This window comes from Ranitomeya imitator, chromosome 1, assembly GCF_032444005.1.
Source record: "Ranitomeya imitator isolate aRanImi1 chromosome 1, aRanImi1.pri, whole genome shotgun sequence".
Classification (NCBI taxonomy): Eukaryota; Metazoa; Chordata; class Amphibia; order Anura; family Dendrobatidae; genus Ranitomeya; species Ranitomeya imitator.
This window is the reverse complement of record NC_091282.1, coordinates 784,225,921-784,245,040: the sequence shown is the minus strand read 5'-3', so window position 1 is coordinate 784,245,040 and position 19,120 is coordinate 784,225,921. Positions and strand designations below refer to the sequence as shown.

The 19,120-nt window shown below is 46.0% G+C and overlaps 1 protein-coding gene across 1 annotated transcript in view; it reads right to left on the bottom strand.

The window, feature by feature from the left end:
* Positions 1–18,740, bottom strand: part of LOC138647955 (alpha-1-antitrypsin homolog) — a 113,702-nt gene extending 94,962 nt beyond the window's left edge. The window contains exon 1 of the mRNA XM_069737363.1: positions 18,609–18,740. The gene's annotated coding sequence lies outside the window, so the exon portion shown is untranslated. The remainder of the gene's footprint in view (positions 1–18,608) is intronic.
* Between the last annotated feature and the right edge of the window lie 380 nt (positions 18,741–19,120).

The window sequence follows — 19,120 nt, the reverse complement described above, 5'->3', positions numbered from 1 at the left end:
GTAGAACATAATTCAGCCAGAGACACACAGATTTAGGGATCTCTACCTACCATCAAACTCTCTGGATTTTTGCCATGACCGGTGGTATGGGCGTACCCAGGATCAAAACTAAGGGGGAGGGCAAGTCATGGTCATTCAGGTTGTAAAATTTTAGAACGCATGTACAACAGGGGGCAGCACTTTGGGCGGAGCGGGGCTTCAAGTACGCAGCGTGGAAACAAACCCTAACACTACAGCAGCACTCAGGTGTTTAATTACACATGCAGACATCACATATTGGATCTTTCTTTACATGAGAGAATAGATGAATTCATTATCACATGAGCGCTTCACTGCTGCAGACTAAGATGGCCACTAACAGCACTCTGCAGCAGTATGCATGTATAAAAATAAAAGAAAAATTGAGTTCTATACTATTACTGTATTTTTCGGACCATAAGATGCACCTTTTTTCCTCCAAATTTGGGAGGAAAGTGTGGGTGCGTCTTATGGTCAGAATGTAACATGTGGGGAGGAGGCAGCAGAGTGGGATGCACTGGCAGGAGGCAGGAAAATGTCTCCTGCAGGAATCTGGTGCTGGGGAAACCCAATACTTAAAGTGAAGTGAATATTCATTATCCGCTTCCCCGCCACCTATCAGCATAGAGCAATGAGCGGGAGCAGCAAACCAATATTCCTTCACTAAAAAAGCGGACCCACATGGTTTCCCCAGCGCTGGATTCCTGCAGCAGCTGGGGAAATCTGTGTCCAGTGGAGGAGGGGGCGGCAGCAGCAGGGGGCCAGAGGAGGGAGGGATGCCACATACCTGACAGCGCTGATGCCATGCTGAATGCACTTTCTGTGGGGGACTTGTGCCGAGGTCAGGAAGAGGGCGGGCTGGAGCATCACATGACTGCACAAAGCCCTGCCTCTTTGTGATGTCATCACAGGTCATCACAGGTCCTGCAGACAGCTCAGCTCACTACAAACAGTGCAGCTTCCTCTTACATGCTCTGTGGTGAGGTTATTAGAGGGAGGGCACTGGCTACAGAACCTGCACTGAGCACAACCTATACAAGAAATAATTAGTTAAAGGGAACCTGTCACCCCCAAAATCGAAGATGAGCTAAGCCCACTGTCATAAGGGGCTTATCTACAGCATTCTGTAATGTTGAAAAGCCCCCGATGTAACCTGAAAGATGAGGAAAAGGTCAGAGAGGCTCGGCGCCTGTGCACTGCAGTACTTTGCTGTGCCCTCAACAGGGCAGACAAAGTACGCCTGCACCGGAGCCACGGCAGGAAGACAAGAAGAGGACATCATCCTAGGAAGATAGGAGGCACAGGACCGCGACCGCCCCTGGGTGAGTATAATCTAACCTCTTTTTCTCATCTTTCAGGATACAGGCTTATCTACAGCATTCCAGAATGCATCAGGGGCTTATCTTATCTGATAAACCCCTGATGACAGTGGCCGCAGCTCATCTTCGATTTTGGGGGTGACAGGTTCCCTTTAAAAGGTTAGTGATTACTGCACATAAAAAGCACTCTGTCACTCCTGTGGTGAACTATAACTCCCAGCATGCCATAGCATCTGCAAGACATGCTGGGAGTTATAGTTCTCCCATTGGATCTTAAAGCAGCACTCCAGTGTTATTTTTCAGTGCTGGAGTGGTGCTTTAAATATACCGTAAGCCCTGTGCCCCCATTCTAATACTCACCCTCCAGCGTCTTCATACAGTACTTTATAGACACCACACTGGTCCCGCAGCTCCATCTTCTACCTGCAGCTTCCAACATAATAACGTACTATTATATATAATAACACCAAATATAATAGTATGTTATTTATGTTATTAAATACCGTATTTTACCACATTTTTTCTTCAAATATATTTTTCCCTATTTTCCACCTCTAAAACCTGGGTGCCTCTTATAGTCTGAAAATAAAAAAAAACAATACTTTATTAATCAATAATTACAAATACAATTCATATAGACAAAAAATGACAAATGACCCTGGTAAAAAAGCATGGGTCTCCAGTTATAAATGTCATTACAATTAAGTCCATTATATCACTATTTGATAAAACTAAACGCGCGTCGAGATTGGGCCTGGCTCCGTGGCATAGCAATACATCACGGGTGAGCATTGAATATTGACAGATTCATTATTTTCTACCTGTATATATACATACTGATGTTTGGGGAACTTCCTGAAGTTGATGGTAGATGTTTGATGTTTGATCCCTGATGCTGAGTGCACTTTGGCAATTGGCAGCTTGGCTATTGAGTCGCCCGCCAGGGCTGTGGAGTACTACCGGGTCCAGTACTTCACGGGGGGATGTCACAGTGGCGACCTGGTCCATGGCCCTGGGCGCCCATGTAAAAGGGAATGTCTTTAAGGGAATTGGTGACTAGAGTTCGTGACGCCATCTGTGGTATTCGGTCAGTGGGGACCGATGCTGCTTTAAGGGGTCCTCTGGGATGATATTATGGCAGCTAGATGGTATACCTTCCCACAGGTGAAGTATATCCCTAGGGCTCCCGGTGTATAGATGGTACATGGTGAATGGTGCAGTGAAGAACAAGGACACAGGTTTGCAGTCTCTTTACCTTGTTTACTGAAGACTTCAACAGCGACAGGGCAGGGCACCAGATCACAGAGCAGGCAGGGTTCGGCCAGGTTGGAGGCAAGTTGGGAGTCCTCTTCCAGGTGGAGATAAAAGCCTTCCTCTAGCGCGGTGTTGTTGTACTGTAGTTCCTTACTGCCTATGGCTTCACATAAGGTCCTCAGAGTTCTTATCTCTGTCCCCCATAAAGGATAGGACAAACCTGCATGACAGGTAACTCGAGCCTGTTTATAGGGACTCTAGCATGCCCCGGGCTCTATGCATTGCTGTGTCTCAGGTGTGTGTGGCGGACAGGTAACTTGCAGTTCAGCTGTCCTGCCGGTCTTTGATGTAAGTCATAGAGGCCCTTAAAGTCCTCGGTGTTCCGGCTACCGGTGTCTGCGCCTCAGAAGGAAGCAGCCTGCTTGTAGCTGGTCTCCCCCTGGTATCCTCTCCTGTGCTTCTCTCTCCTGCACGCTCACTGCAATACATTCGGCTTTCCATATAATCTCTTCCCAGGAGCTGCAGCACTGTGGCTACACAGCTCCGTACACATTCTTCTGCCTCAGACTGCTCCAGTCTGCTTCCTGGCACTAACTGACTGAGGACTGACTCACCCACTTTCCCTCCAAAACACTATATATATATATATAGGGGAGTCACCTAGTAAATAGGATCAAAAGCTCCCTCTTGTTGCCTGGAGTGTGAACATGTTGCATGCATGTATCTACCTGGTGACAGTTATCCTTTCTTGCCTCCAAATGTAACATCACTCTCCCCGTGAGGAAAGCAACATTACAGTGACGACCAGGACCCAGGGGCGCCACACTATATTAGACTTGCACTTGCTTTACACTTTGCATTTTGCTGCCATAATGCACACATAATGGATTGTTACCATAGTGATGTAACATCGCTGATGTTCTGACTTAATTGTAATGACATTTATGCCTGGAGAGTGGAGACCCATGCTTTTTTACTAGGGTCAATTGTCATTTTTTGTCTATATGAATTGTATTTGTAATTATTGATTAATAAAATATTGTTTTTTTACCTAATTGTATAGAACTCCTTTTTTTTTTGTTCGTGGACTTGGACACCACTTACCGCAGGGCGCAGGTACTGGAGAGTGGGAGTCTCAGTCTGGGACTCAGTCTGTCCTGTGGGCTGCTGTGGGCCTGTGGCACACTGTAATGGTGGCCGCTGCCTGTCTTCTCAGCCTCTGCCTCAGATCCGGAGGGTTCAGACAGGGTTCAGAGGCGTGCTTACTAGCACGCTGTATATGACACGCCTCTAAACCCCGGCCGGATCCAATGCCAGCGCGCCGGGTGCCATAGCAACGCCACGCGGTCTCAGCCTGCTCTGCAGTGAGTCCTGCCTGCCCCGCTATCAGCTGTGTGTGGCCGCCTGCCCGGCAGCTCTCCCCTACCGCGGCCAGGAAGTGTTCTTTCATTGTGCGCCCCTGCTTCTAGGGGGGGGCAGCTGCCCCATGGTGGGTACGCACATGACCGGTGGGATGGCATGAATATTTATGAATATAGCCCAACATTAATATAATAATATAATAATTTCTGCGTTTGTGACTTTCATCTTTACTCACAGTCAATATATGTGGGGGGCTTCCTTTACCTTTGGGGAATTTCTCTGAGGCAAGGTAGGCTTTATTTTCTTTCTCTAGGGCTAGATAGTTCTTAGGCTGTGACGAGGCGCCTAGGTCTGGTCAGGAGCGCTCCATTGCTATTTCTAGTGTGTGTGATAGGATTAGGGCTTGCGGTCAGCAGAGTTCCCACATCCCAGAGCTCGTCCTGTATGAGGTTTAACTATCAGGTCATTCCGGGTGCTCCTAACCACCAGGTTACAGCTGGCCCAAAGTATTAATGCATCTCAATAGAGGGATAAGAGAACTTCTGAGACCATTTTTTTTTCTTTGCACTGTGTTTTGTCTTTATTTTCCCCTAGACCTTTGGGTGGTTCAGGACACAGGTGTAGATATAGACATTCAAGGTCTGTCCTCTTGTATGGATCATCTCTCTGCAAGGGTACAAAACATTCAAGATTTTGTGGTTCAGAATCCTATGTTAGAGCCTAAAATTCCTATTCCTGACTTATTTTCTGGGGATAGATCTAGGTTCTTGAATTTCAAAAATAATTGTAAACTGTTTCTAGCTTTGAAACCCCGCTCCTCTGGTGACCCCGTTCAACAGGTAAAAATCATTATTTCTTTGTTGCGTGGTGACCCTCAAGACTGGGCATTTTCCCTTGCGCCAGGAGATCCGGCATTGCGTGATGTTGATGCGTTTTTTCTGGCGCTTGGATTGCTTTATGATGAACCAAATTCAGTGGATGAGGCAGAGAAAATCTTGCTGGCTTTGTGTCAGGGTCAGGATGAAGCGGAGGTGTACTGTCAGAAGTTTAGAAAGTGGTCTGTGCTTACTCAGTGGAATGAATGTGCCCTGGCGGCAATTTTCAGAAAGGGTCTTTCTGAAGCCCTTAAGGATGCCATGGTGGGATTTCCCACGCCTGCTGGTCTGAATGAGTCTATGTCTTTGGCCATTCAGATCGTTCGGCGCATGCGTGAGCGCAAAGCTGTGCACCATCTGGCGGTATTCTCTGAGCATAGGCCTGAGCCTATGCAGTGTGATAGGACTTTGACCAGAGCTGAACGGCAAGAACACAGACGTCGGAATGGGCTGTATTTTTACTGTGGTGAATCCACTCATGCTATCTCCGATTGTCCTAAGCGCACTAAGCGGTTCGCTAGGTCTGCCATCATTGGTACGGTACAGTCTAAATTTCTTTTGTCCGTTACTCTGATTTGCTCTCTGTCATCCTATTCTGTAATGGCATTTGTGGATTCAGGCGCTGCCCTGAATTTGATGGACTTGGAGTTTGCCAGGCGCTGTGGTTTTTTCTTGGAGCACTTGCAGTATCCTATTCCATTGAGGGGAATTGACGCTACGCCTTTGGCCAAGAATAAGCCTCAGTACTGGACTCAATTGATCATGTGCATGGCTCCTGCACATCAGGAGGATATTCGCTTTTTGGTGTTGCATAATCTGCATGATGTGGTCGTTTTGGGGTTGCCATGGCTACAGGTCCATAATCCAGTGTTGGATTGGAAATCTATGTCTGTGTCCAGCTGGGGTTGTCAGGGGGTACATGGTGATGTTCCATTGCTCTCAATTTCACCTTCCACTCCTTCTGAAGTCCCTGAGTTTTTATCAGATTACCGGGATGTATTTGAAGAGCCCAAATCTGGTGCCCTACCTTCTCATAGGGATTGCGACTGTGCTATTGATTTGATTCCTGGTAGTAAGTTTCCTAAGGGCCGTCTGTTTAATTTATCTGTGCCAGAGCACGCCGCTATGCGGAGTTATGTAAAGGAATCCTTGGAGAAGGGTCATATTCGTCCGTCGTCACCATTGGGAGCAGGATTCTTTTTTGTGGCCAAGAAGGATGGTTCTTTGAGACCTTGTATTGATTACCGCCTTCTTAATAAGATCACAGTCAAATTTCAGTATCCTTTGCCGTTGCTGTCTGATTTATTTGCTCGAATTAAGGGGGCTAGTTGGTTCACCAAGATAGATCTTCGTGGTGCGTATAATCTTGTGCGAATTAAACAGGGTGATGAATGGAAGACGGCATTTAATACGCCCGAGGGTCATTTTGAGTACTTGGTTATGCCATTCGGGCTTTCCAATGCTCCATCTGTGTTTCAGTCCTTTATGCATGACATCTTCCGAGAGTACCTGGATAGATTCATGATTGTTTATTTGGATTACATTTTGGTCTTTTCGGATGATTGGGAATCTCATGTGAAGCAGGTCAGAATGGTGTTCCAGGTCCTTCGTGCGAATTCCTTGTTTGTGAAGGGGTCAAAGTGTCTCTTTCGAGTTCAGAAGGTTTCATTTTTGGGTTACATTTTTTCCCCTTCTACTATCGAGATGGACCCTGTTAAAGTTCAGGCCATTTACGATTGGACTCATTCGACATCTGTGAAGAGCTTGCAGAAGTTCCTGGGCTTTGCTAATTTTTATCGTCGCTTCATCGCTAACTTTTACAGTGTTGCTAAGCCGTTGACTGATTTGACCAAGAAAGGTGCTGATGTGGTCAATTGGTCCTCTGCGGCTGTAGAGGCTTTTCAGGAGTTGAAGCGTCGTCTTGCTTCTGCCCCTGTGTTGTGCCAGCCAGATGTTTCGCTCCCTTTTCAGGTGGAGGTTGATGCTTCTGAAATTGGAGCAGGGTCTGTTTTGTCGCAAAGAAGTTCTGATGGCTCGGTGATGAAACCCTGTGCCTTCTTTTCTAGAAAATTCTCGCCTGCTGAGCGCAATTATGATGTGGGCAATCGGGAGTTGTTGGCCATGAAGTGGGCATTCGAGGAGTGGAGACATTGGCTTGAAGGAGCTAAACATCGCGTGGTGGTCTTGACGGATCACAAGAATTTAACTTATCTTGAGTCTGCCAAACGGTTGAATCCTAGACAGGCTCGATGGTCGCTCTTTTTCTCCCGTTTTGATTTTGTGGTTTCATACCTTCCGGGATCTAAAAATGTGAAGGCTGACGCCCTGTCAAGGAGTTTTGTGCCCGACTCTCCGGGTGTTCCGGAGCCGGCGGGTATTCTTAAAGAAGGGGTAATTTTGTCTGCCATTTCCCCTGATTTGCGGCGTGTGCTGCAAAAGTTTCAAGCTGATAGACCTGACCGTTGTCCTACGGAGAAACTGTTTGTCCCTGATAGATGGACTAGTAGAGTTATCTCGGAGATTCATTGTTCAGTATTGGCTGGTCATCCTGGAATCTTTGGTACCAGAGATTTAGTGGCTAGATCCTTTTGGTGGCCTTCTTTGTCACGGGATGTGCGTTCTTTTGTGCAGTCCTGTGGGATTTGTGCTCGGGCTAAGCCCTGCTGTTCTCGTGCCAGTGGGTTGCTTTTGCCCTTGGCGATCCCGAAGAGGCCCTGGATGCATATTTCCATGGATTTTATTTCTGATCTCCCTGTTTCTCAAAAGATGTCGGTCATTTGGGTGGTTTGTGATCGCTTCTCTAAGATGGTCCATTTGGTACCCTTATCTAAACTGCCTTCCTCCTCTGATTTGGTGCCATTGTTTTCCAGCATGTGGTTCGTTTGCATGGCATTCCAGAGAACATCATCTCGGACAGAGGTTCCCAGTTTGTTTCGAGGTTTTGGCGGTCCTTTTGCGCTAAGATGGGCATTGAGTTGTCTTTTTCTTCGGCTTTCCATCCACAGACTAATGGCCAAACCGAACGAACTAATCAGACTTTGGAGACATATCTGAGATGCTTTGTTTCTGCTGATCAGGATGATTGGGTGTCTTTCTTGCCTTTGGCTGAGTTCGCCCTTAATAATCGGGCCAGCTCGGCTACTTTAGTTTCTCCTTTTTTCTGTAATTCTGGTTTCCATCCTCGCTTCTCTTCAGGGCAGGTTGAGCCTTCGGACTGTCCTGGTGTGGATGCGGTGGTGGACAGGTTGCAGCAGATTTGGACTCATGTGGTGGACAATTTGACATTGTCCCAGGAGAAGGCTCAACATTTCGCTAACCGCCGGCGTTGTGTTGGTCCCCGACTTCGTGTTGGGGATTTGGTTTGGTTGGCATCTCGTCACGTTCCTATGAAGGTTTGCTCTCCTAAGTTTAAGCCTAGTTTCATTGGACCATATAAAATTTCTGAAGTTCTTAATCCTGTGTCATTTCGTTTGGATCTGCCAGCTTCTTTTGCCATCCATAATGTGTTCCATAGGTCGTTGTTGCGGAGATACGTGGCGCCTATGGTTCCCTCCGTTGATCCTCCTGCCCCGGTGTTGGTCGAGGGGGAGTTGGAGTATGTGGTGGAGAAGATTTTGGATTCTCGTGTTTCGAGATGGAAACTCCAGTACCTGGTCAAGTGGAAGGGTTATGGTCAGGAAGATAATTCCTGGGTTTTTGCCTCTGATGTTCATGCTGCCGATCTTGTTTGTGCCTTTCATTTGGCTCATCCTGATCGGCCTGGTGGCTCTGGTGAGGGTTCGGTGACCCCTCCTCAAGGGGGGGGGTACTGTTGTGAATTCTGTTGTCGAACTCTCTCCTGTGGTCGTGAATGGTACTTCTGCGAGTTCTGTCTATGGGCTCCCTCTGGTGGCTGTGAGTGAAGCTGCTGCTTCTGAGGTTCCTTACACAGGTGACGTGGTTTATCCTTTGGTTGACTGCTCTATTAAACTCCTCTCAGATCGTTACTCCATGCCAGCTGTCAATGTTTTTGCATTGGTTCAGTTCGCTCCTGGATCTCTCTGGTGACCTGCCTTCTCCTGCAGAAGCTAAGTTCCTGATAGTCATTATTTGTTCATGGTTTTCTTGTCCAGCTGGTTTTCATGATTTTGTCTTGCTAGCTGGAAGCTCTGGGATGCAGAGTGCCCCCTCCGTACCGTGAGTCGGTGCGGAGGTCTTTTTTGCACACTCTGTGTGGTCTTTTGTAGGTTTTTGTGCTGATCGCAAAGTTACCTTTTCTATCCTCTGTCTATTTAGTAAGTCTGGCCTAACTTTGCTGAAACCTGTTTCATTTCTGCGTTTGTGACTTTCATCTTTACTCACAGTCAATATATGTGGGGGGCTTCCTTTACCTTTGGGGAATTTCTCTGAGGCAAGGTAGGCTTTATTTTCTTTCTCTAGGGCTAGATAGTTCTTAGGCTGTGATGAGGCGCCTAGGTCTGGTCAGGAGCGCTCCACGGCTATTTCTAGTGTGTGTGATAGGATTAGGGCTTGCAGTCAGCAGAGCTCCCACATCCCAGAGCTCGTCCTGTATGAGGTTTAACTATCAGGTCATTCCGGGTGCTCCTAACCACCAGGTCATAACAGCCAGCCATCCGTGGTCCGGGTCCGGTCACCGTGGGTCCGCCCGGCTCCATGAGGACACGCGCGCTGCAGCGGCTGGCTTAATACCTCTGGCCGCTGCATGGTGAGTGAGAGCGGCGCGTCTAACCCGGAAGTCGCCGGAGCACTTCCGGGTTAGGTCCGGGGAGGCAGGAGATTCGGCGCCATATTTAAAAAGCGGTGCTGGCGTCGGACCGGTGTTTGTATGAGATGGTTTCACCGGCCGACGAAGTGCACCTGCCCGCAGCAGAGCAGCGTTCTCCCAGCAAGGAGAGGAGTGCTAGGAGCAGCACTAAGAGTGGTGGTCAGCCTCCAGAGAGGAGATCTACCACCAAACAAAAAGATCACCTGAAAAAAGATCCGCCTCCAGAACCGGTACCTGTCAGCTTCACTGGGCTGATATATGTTCCTCCTATATCCCCTTCCTCTAGATTAAGAAAAGGACGCATAAGTCCAAGTACAAAGGAATGTACCTTATGTTCGCAGCCCCTCCCGGATTCTTATACTAAGAGGTTATGCTCAGAGTGTATTATGCAAACCTTGAGGCAAGACAACATAATGACTCCATCTGATGTCAGACCCATGATCCGGGAAGAAATGCAGGGGTTATCACATACAAGTAGCACCAGCACCCACCAACCAAGCAGGTCCCGATCCCCAGCAAGTTCAGAGTCAGAGGAGATACAAAAATCCTCGGACGAGTCTGGATCCCAGCCAAGTTCATCCGAAGATGAAGGGGGGCTTTGTCTACCTAACAGCAGTGTAGACAACCTAGTAAGATCTGTCAGGAGCACAATGGGGTGTCCAGACGAGAAAGGGAAGAAAACAGCTCAAGACATCATGTTTGCGGGGTTAGGACAGAAAAAACGTAGATCCTTCCCCGTCATACCCACTATTAAAGAGATTATCAAAAAAGAATGGGATAAGCAAAATACAAGAGGTTTCCTACCATCATCCTCTAAAAGACGCTATCCCTTCAGCGACGAGGTGCTGAATTCTTGGGCGAAGGTGCCAAAGGTGGATGCTGCAGTAGCTTCCACATCTAAGCAATCGGTCTTGCAAGTGGAGGATTCAGGGGTCCTGACAGACCTGTTAGACCGTAAAGCAGAAGCCTTACTAAAAAGATCGTGGGAGGCTAACACGGGAGCATTCAGGCCAGCTATATCTAGTACCTGAACTGCAAGGTCGCTGCTAGTGTGGATGGAACAGCTGGAGGAACAAATTAGAGGTAGAATTTCGAGAGAGTCAATCCTACCGAAAATCCCTCTAATTAAAGAAGCGATAGCATTCCTGGCGGATGCCTCTGTGGATTCGCTATGCTTAGCAGCCAGATCAGCCGGCCTAGTGAACACAGCCCGGCAAACAGTCTGGTTAAAAAACTGGAAAGGGGACACACAGGCAAAAGCAAAACTTTGTGCGATCCCCTGCCAGGGTGAGTTCCTTTTTGGAAAAACACTGGATGAGCTTTTAAATAAAGCGGGAGAGTGAAAGAAAGGCTTCCCTAACCAATATCTTCCATCTTACAGGAGAGCCTTCAGAAGACGGCCCTTTACCAGAAACAAACCGTCTGAGCAAAGAGATCGCTGGGAGACAAAGGATCCTAAACAAAAAGGTGCTCTGTTTAGTGGATCCTATAATACAAAGCGTGGCAAGTACCGCTAACTATGAAGTAGGCGGTAGATTAAAATTTTTCTTTTCTAAATGGGAACAAATAACATCTAGCCATTGATTCGGGACATTATTAGATATGGATTAAAATTAGAGTTTAATAGAATCCCTTGGGATTCTTTTTTAGCAACATCGCCAAAAGGACGGGAACAACAAGAAGCTCTAGAGTCAGAAATACTATCTCTTCTATCCAAAAAAAGTCTTGATAGAGGTTCCCCAGGATCAAAAATGGAAGGGGTTCTATTCCCCTTTGTTTTTGATCAATAAGCCAGATGGTTCATTTAGAACCATCATAAATTTAAGAAAATTAAATTCCTTTTTGTGTAACCATACCTTTAAAATGGAATCTATTAGTTCTGCCATCAAGCTTTTGTTCCCTAGGTGTGTCATGGCCGGGATAGACCTAAAAGATGCCTACTATCATCTCCCCATACATGCCGAACACCAGCAGTACTTAAGGGTAGCAGTCATCCTGGCAGGACAGGTTCGTCACTTTCAATATGTAGCAATGCCCTTTGGGCTTTCTATGGCTCCCCGCATCTTTACAAAGGTGATTCTAGAAGTGATGGCTCATCTACGCCAGCAGGACACTTTGATAATACCCTACCTGGATGATTTTCTAGTAATAGGAGATTCCATAACTCAATGTAAAATACGGTAATCTAATGCGATCTCATCCCTACAGGAGTTGGGTTGGATCGTGAACTTCGAAAAGTCCAGGCTGAATCCAGACACCATTCAAATATTTCTAGGAATCCAGCTAGATTCAGTAAGTCAGAAAAGCTTCCTCCCACATTCAAAAAAAGTAACTATACAATCAAAGGTGTCAGAGGCAATGAAAAAACCCTACATGACCCTGAGGAAGGCTATGTCCTTACTAGGATCGTTATCCTCATGTATACCAGCTGTACCGTGGGCTCAATTTCATACCCGCCAATTACAGCATGAAGTATTGTCAGTCCAGGGAAGAGGACGACATCTGGAGAGTAAACTAACTCTTTCCAGAGAGGTCATAAAATCCCTATCCTGGTGGCTAGATATGGATCACCTTTCAAAGGCTGTACCATGGATGATAGATCCTTCTAAGAGGATTACCACTGAAGCCAGCCCTGTGGGCTGGGGTGCACATATGGAAGATAATCTGGTCCAGGACACCTGGAATCAGGCAGAGTTGACATGTTCTTCCAATTGGAAAGAGTTAAAAGCGGTAGAATATGCCTTAAGTAATTTTCTTCCACAGGTTCAGGAAGCACATGTGATAGTTCTGTCGGACAATTCCACCGCAGTGGCATATATAAACCGTCAAGGGGGTACACGATCAGGAACCCTGATGACCGTAGCAGCAGACATCTCCCAGTTGGCAGAGTCTCATCTTGCATCCTTAACAGCCCTACACATCAGAGGGGCAGAAAACACCAAAGCAGACTACCTCAGTCGAAACAGATTACGCCAAGGAGAATGGACTTTAAACAGAGACATATTCAGGATAATAACAAAAGCATGGGGCATACCTCAAATAGATCTGTTCGCCACAAGAGGCAACAGACAGGTAAAAAGATTTGCTTCCCTGAACCTCATGGATCACCTAGACATGTTGGACTCCCTTCACCACCCTTGGAAGTTCAAACTGGCATACGCCTTTCCTCCGATGTCTCTGATACCACTAGTGATCAGGAAGATCAGGAGGGAACAAGCAAGAGTAATCTTGATCGCGCCCTTTTGGCCAAAGAGGCCATGGTTCTCTTGTCTCCAAAGCATGCGTCTATGCGATCCATGGATCCTCCCGTTAGACAAGGAACTGCTGTCCCAGGGCCCATTTTTCCACCCGCAAGTGAAAGGGCTTCACTTGACGGTGTGGAATTTGAGCGGCAGTTATTAAGTTCAAGGGGGTTTTCAGAAGAACTGGTAAACACCCTGTTATTAAGAAGGAAAAGATCTACCACCCGATTATATAGTAGGGTATGGAAAAAATTCTTAAACTTTTATACAATACCGTTCACTAAGCAAGTCCCGGTAATACCTATTCTAGAGTTCCTACAAAAAGGTAGAGAATTAGGTTTATCGGTAAACACCTTAAGAGTTCAGGTCTCAGCATTAGGAGCCCTATATGGAGACAATATAGCAGCTAATAAGTGGGTCTCCAGATTCATTAAGTCTTGTGCACGTAGTAATCGAGTCCATATTCCCCGTCTACCTCCATGGGATTTAAATTTAGTTTTAGAGGCCTTAACTGGCTCCCCATTTGAGCCATTAGATTCCATACCTCTAAATATTCTAACATATAAAGTAGCCCTATTGGTAGCCCTAACCTCAGCTAGAAGGGTTAGCGAAATCCAGGCCCTATCGGTAGACCTGCCTTTCTTACTGGTATTTCAAGATAGAATAGTCTTAAAGCCTGACACCTCATACCTCCCTAACGTAGCATCCACCTATCACAGATGTCAGGAAATTTTTCTACCTTCCTTTTTTGATTCACCTGTAACTCCAGAACAACATAAGTTCCACACCTTGGATGTCAGAAGAGCCATCCTGACGTATATAGAGAGGTCTCAGACATGGAGGCAGAGTAGGGCTCTGCTTATCTCCTTTCAGGGCCGCAAGAAAGGACATGGGGTCACAAGAGCTACCATATCTCGGTGGATCAGAGAAGCTATCTGTTTGGCCTACACATCAAAGGGCGAAATACCTCCAGTGGGGATAAAGGCACATTCAACATGAGCCATGGCTTCCTCCTGGGCGGAACAAGCAGATGTACCGATCCATTTAATATCAGTAACTGTCGAGTGAAGGTAAGGCCGCAACCTGGTCTACACCTTCTACCTTATACAACCATTACAGACTTGATCTTTCTACGTCTTCTGATCCGGCCTTTGGTAGAGCTGTTCTTAATACAGTAATCCCACCCAAATAATGACTCTCTGAAAATCTCTCATGTGGGTTGCTGTCGTGGCGAAGGGTAAAAAGTCGGATTACTTACCGGTAATGCTCTTTTAATGAGTCCACGACAGCACCCATGTATTACCCTCCCTAAATTATGCACAGTTCTTTCTTTTAAGTTCACAAGTAATGGTTGTATAGAGTTAAGAAATTTACGTTGCTGAGTAAGAATGAATACTAAAACTTTTGCGGTTCCCTTTTTATACTCTGTAAACTAAACTGAGGAGGAGAGGGGACCGCCTCCTTTTATTCTGTAGGTTTCCTGCTCCTATGGGCGGATCCCTCTCTCTCATGTGGGGTGCTGTCATGGACTCATTAAAAGAGCATTACCGGTAAGTAATCCGGCTTTTTTCCTCCAGCACACTAAGTGTCGGGAAGATTAAAGAAAGCTGCATACATAGGCTGGTTTTATGTGAGTGGGAGGGAGAGTGCTCACCATATCTCTTCCTGCAGAGCTGACACCGGAATGTGTACTACCAGGACCTGAGGTGATGTCACAATCATGTGATCATCACATGGTCCTGTTAAATACCTGGACATGAGACAGTCTGGGTGGTGTGTTGGGATAAGAGGTACTCCCACGGAGCTCCAAGGAGGAGCAGAGGACATTGCCAGGTGTCTGCAGGTTGAAACCTGCAGAGAAAAGGACTCTGTTATACTTTATTTTGTTTTCGATTAAGCCAGGAAAGCTCTGTTTTTGTTTTCTGAACCCTGCCTTGGTGTATGCTGACTTCAATAAATCAGCAGGTGTTTCACCACCAAAGTGTTCCTGTGTCTACCTGAGGAAGAAGCTAAGTGTGTCAACCCCTCACAATGTCTCTTACTGAGAAGCAGCAGAAAAGTGGAAGGTCTCTTCAAAGAATACGGCAAACTAAACATTCTAAAGAAGAAAGAGGAAGAATGGAACGCAGGTGTAGACAACTTGTTTGATATCGCGCATGCTAGGTCTATGGATATGACAAGAATACTGGAAGACAAGGAGTTTTTGCTAGCTCAGAGAGAAACTGGATGCCATAGAAAAATGGGAGGTGTTGACAAAGAGTTTGAGAAAAAACAAAGACATTTTGAAGAAAGAGGCAAATTACAAGAAAAGAATCAAGAGAGACAAGAAAGAAGTGCTAGAGATGAAAAGGTGGTGTTGCAGTCATCTGATGTAAATCACAAAACCAGGAAACATATTTGACCAAACAGAGAAATTAGAGCACTAGTGTAGAAATACCCCAAACCAAAGCAAGAAACCAACTCCATGGAGAATACTAGAAAAGGAGTGCAAAGGGAGCATGTAGGTTTTTAAAAAAAATTAGTAATATTTTATTAATCGTTACAAAAGACGTGTAAAGTGCCTACAGTATACAAAAATCAATATACAATAAGGTGCGTAAGGATAGTAAGAGCGGATATCCCCCGATGTGAGCTGCCCGAGTGACCAACATGCATGATTGCAAGATAGAGGGCTGCCAAAGATCGAATTTTGTGTTGGCACATGGGTAAAAGTATCCCACAGCACAAAATCAAAAATTGTAAAGAGCAGCACTTACCAATGTGGGGCAGCGAGCACCAGGTAGGATCCAATAACCAAAACTTCCCCTTGAGAAATCAACAACACCGGAAGAAGCGAAATGCGCGTCGGGGGTTTTGGTTATTGGATCCTACCCGGTGCTCTCTATCTTGCAATCATGCATGTTGGTCACTCGGGCAGCTCACACCGGGGGATATCCGCTCTTACTATCCTTATGCACCTTATTGTATATTGATTTTTGTATACTGTAAGCACTTTACATGTCTTTTGTAATGATTAACATCTCCTAATAAGACAAAAAACAGTTACTGAACTGAATGTGAAGCTGTAAATTGGTCATAAAATAATTGCAGGAGGCGTCCATGACCTAATGTATTGCTCCATAATTGAGGTTTCAGCATAAAAGACAATGAAATCCCTATCTACTATATAATTGTCTAAGGGTCACTTCCGTCTGTCTGTCTGTCCTTCTTTCTGTGACGGTTATTCATTCGCTGATTGGTCTCGCCAGCTGCCTGTCATGGCTGCCACGACCAATCAGCGAGGGGCACAGTCCGGAAGAAAATGGCCGCTCCTTACTCACCGCAGTCAGTGCCTGTCGCCCGCATACTCCCCTCCGGTCACCGCTAACTCAGGGTTAATGCCGGCGGTAACGGACCGCGTTATGCCGCAGGTAACGCACTCCGTTACCGCCGCTATTAACCCTGTGTGTCCCCAACCTTTTACTATTGATGCTGCCTATGCGGCATCAATAGTAAAAAAGTAATGTTAAAAATAATTAAAAAAAACAAAAAACCTGCTATACTCACCCTCCGTTGTACGCTGAGCCGCTCGCGCCTGCCACCATCTTCCTTTCCCAGGGATGCATTGAAAAATTACCCAGAAGACCTAGCGGTTTCGCGAGACGCTAAGTCATCTGGGTAATTTCGCAATGCATCCTGGAAACGCAAGATGGCGGCAGCCACGCGCCCATCGGCACAGCGCCATTGGATCCCAGGAGGCGGAGAGACAGGACACTGAGGAGCAGTGACGAGAATGGTGAGTATGTTAGAACTACAAGGGGCCCTCGAATCGTTAGGTGAGTATGTTTATTTTTTATTTTTTAACCTGTGACATACGTGGCTGGACAATATACTACGTGGCTGGGCAATATACTACGTAACTGGGCAATATACTACGTAACTGGGCAGTATACTATGTGGCTGGGCAATATACTACGTCACTGGGCAATATACTATGTCACTTGGCAATATACTACGTCGCTGGGCAATATACTACGTCGCTGGGCAATATACTACGTGGCTGGGCAATATACTATGTAACTGGGCAATAAACTATGTGACTGGGCAATATACTACGTGACTGGGCAATATACTACGTCACTGGGCAACATACTACGTCACTGGGCAATATACTACGTGGCTGGGCAATACACTACGTGGCTGGGCAATACACTATGTGGCTGGGTAATATACTACGTGGCTGGGCAATATACTACGTGGCTGGGCAATATACTACATCACTGGGCAATATACTACATGAATGGGCAATATACTACATGACTGGGCAATATACTACATGGCTGGGCAATATACTATGTCACTGGGCAATATACTACATGACTGGGCAATATAATATGGCTGTGTGCTGTATACTATGTCACTGGGCAATATACTACGTAACTAGGCAATATACTACGTGGCTGGGCAATATACTATGTCACTGGGCAATATACTACACGACTGGGCAATATACTACGTGGCTGTGTGCTGTATACTACGTGGCTGGGCAATATACTATGTGGCTGGGCAATAAACTACGTGACTGGGCAATATACTACGTCACTGGGCAATATACTACATGACTGGGCAATATACTACGTCACTGGGCAATATACTACATGACCGGGCAATATACTACGTGGCTGTGTGCTGTATACTATGTCACTGGGCAATATACTACGTAACTGGGCAATATACTACATGGCTGGGCAATATACTACGTCACTGAGCAATATACTACATGACTGGGCAATATACTACGTGGCTGTGTGCTGCATACTACGTGGCTGGGCAATATACTATGTGGCTGGGCAATATACTACATTGCTGTGTGCTGTATACTACGTGGCTTGGCAATATACTACGTGGCTGGGCAATATACTTTATCACTGGGCAATATACTATGTAGCTGGGCAATATACTACATGACTGGGCAATATACTTTGTGGCTGTGTGCTGTATACTACGTGGCTGGGCAATATACTACGTCACTGGGCAATATACTACGTCACTGGGCAATATACTACATGACTGGGCAATATACTATGTAGCTGGGCAATATACTACATGACTGGGCAATATACTTCGTGGCTGTGTGCTGTATACTACGTGGCTGGACAATATACTACATCACTGGGCAATGTACTATGTAGCTGGGCAATATACTACATGACTGGGCAATATACTTCGTGGTTGTGTGCTGTATACTACGTGGCTGGGCAATATACTACGTGGCTGGGCAATATACTACGTGGACATGCATATTCTAGAATACCCGATGCATTAGAATCGGGCCACCATCTAGTAATTTCATAAAAGCCTCTATAACCAGGTACAAGATAGAAATATAAGGCTCTGTGCACACGATGCGGATTTTGCTGTGGATCCGCAGGGGATCCGCAGCAGTCTCCCATGAGTTTACAGTGCAATGTAAACCTATGGGAAACCGAAAACGCTGTGCCCATGTTGCAGAAAAAAACGCGCGGAAATGCAGCAGTTTACATTCCGCAGCATGTCAATTCTTTGTGCCGAATCCGCAGCGGTTTTACACCTGCTCCATAATAGAAAACCGCAGGTGTAAAACCGCAGTGGAATCCGCATAAAACCGTGGCAAATCCGCTATAAATCCGCAGGAAAATGGGGGTGTTTTTGCCCTGCGGATCAAATCTGCTGCGGAAAAATCCGCAGAGGATCATTCTACGTGTCCACATACCCTAACAGTTTCTGAGAGTAAAGATGACAATGTATCACTCACCTGCAGCTGCTTCGAGCATCCGGATGTCAGATGTGAAAGCTTCTTTATATATAGTAGGATGTATCCTGATATTTAAACAGACACTTGTTCTTCCTGCTGGTAAAATAAACAGTAAATGCTCCAATATCATCCTGCCAATTTCTGCAGATGTGAAACCTCTTTTATGTGTAGGAGGATGTATCCTGATATTATATAACCAGACACGTGTTCTCCTAGGATCCATCCTTCAGGTAAGATCATCATTAGGTAAATGCTCCATTATCATCCTGCCAATTTCTGCAGATTTCATCATGCAAATTTTACACTGGTTGTTTAGATTAGACAATGCATTAATAGACTGCAGAGATCCTTCTGTTCCAGCAGCTGGGTCACACAGGGTCATCAGACTATCATAAGACGCTATGTGATCCCAGGATATGAAAAGTGATGGCCCAGAGTATAGTGCACGAGTGCAGAAATCACCTTTCTGGTCTGTTTTATGTGGTGATTCAGTAATAATATATTATACTGTA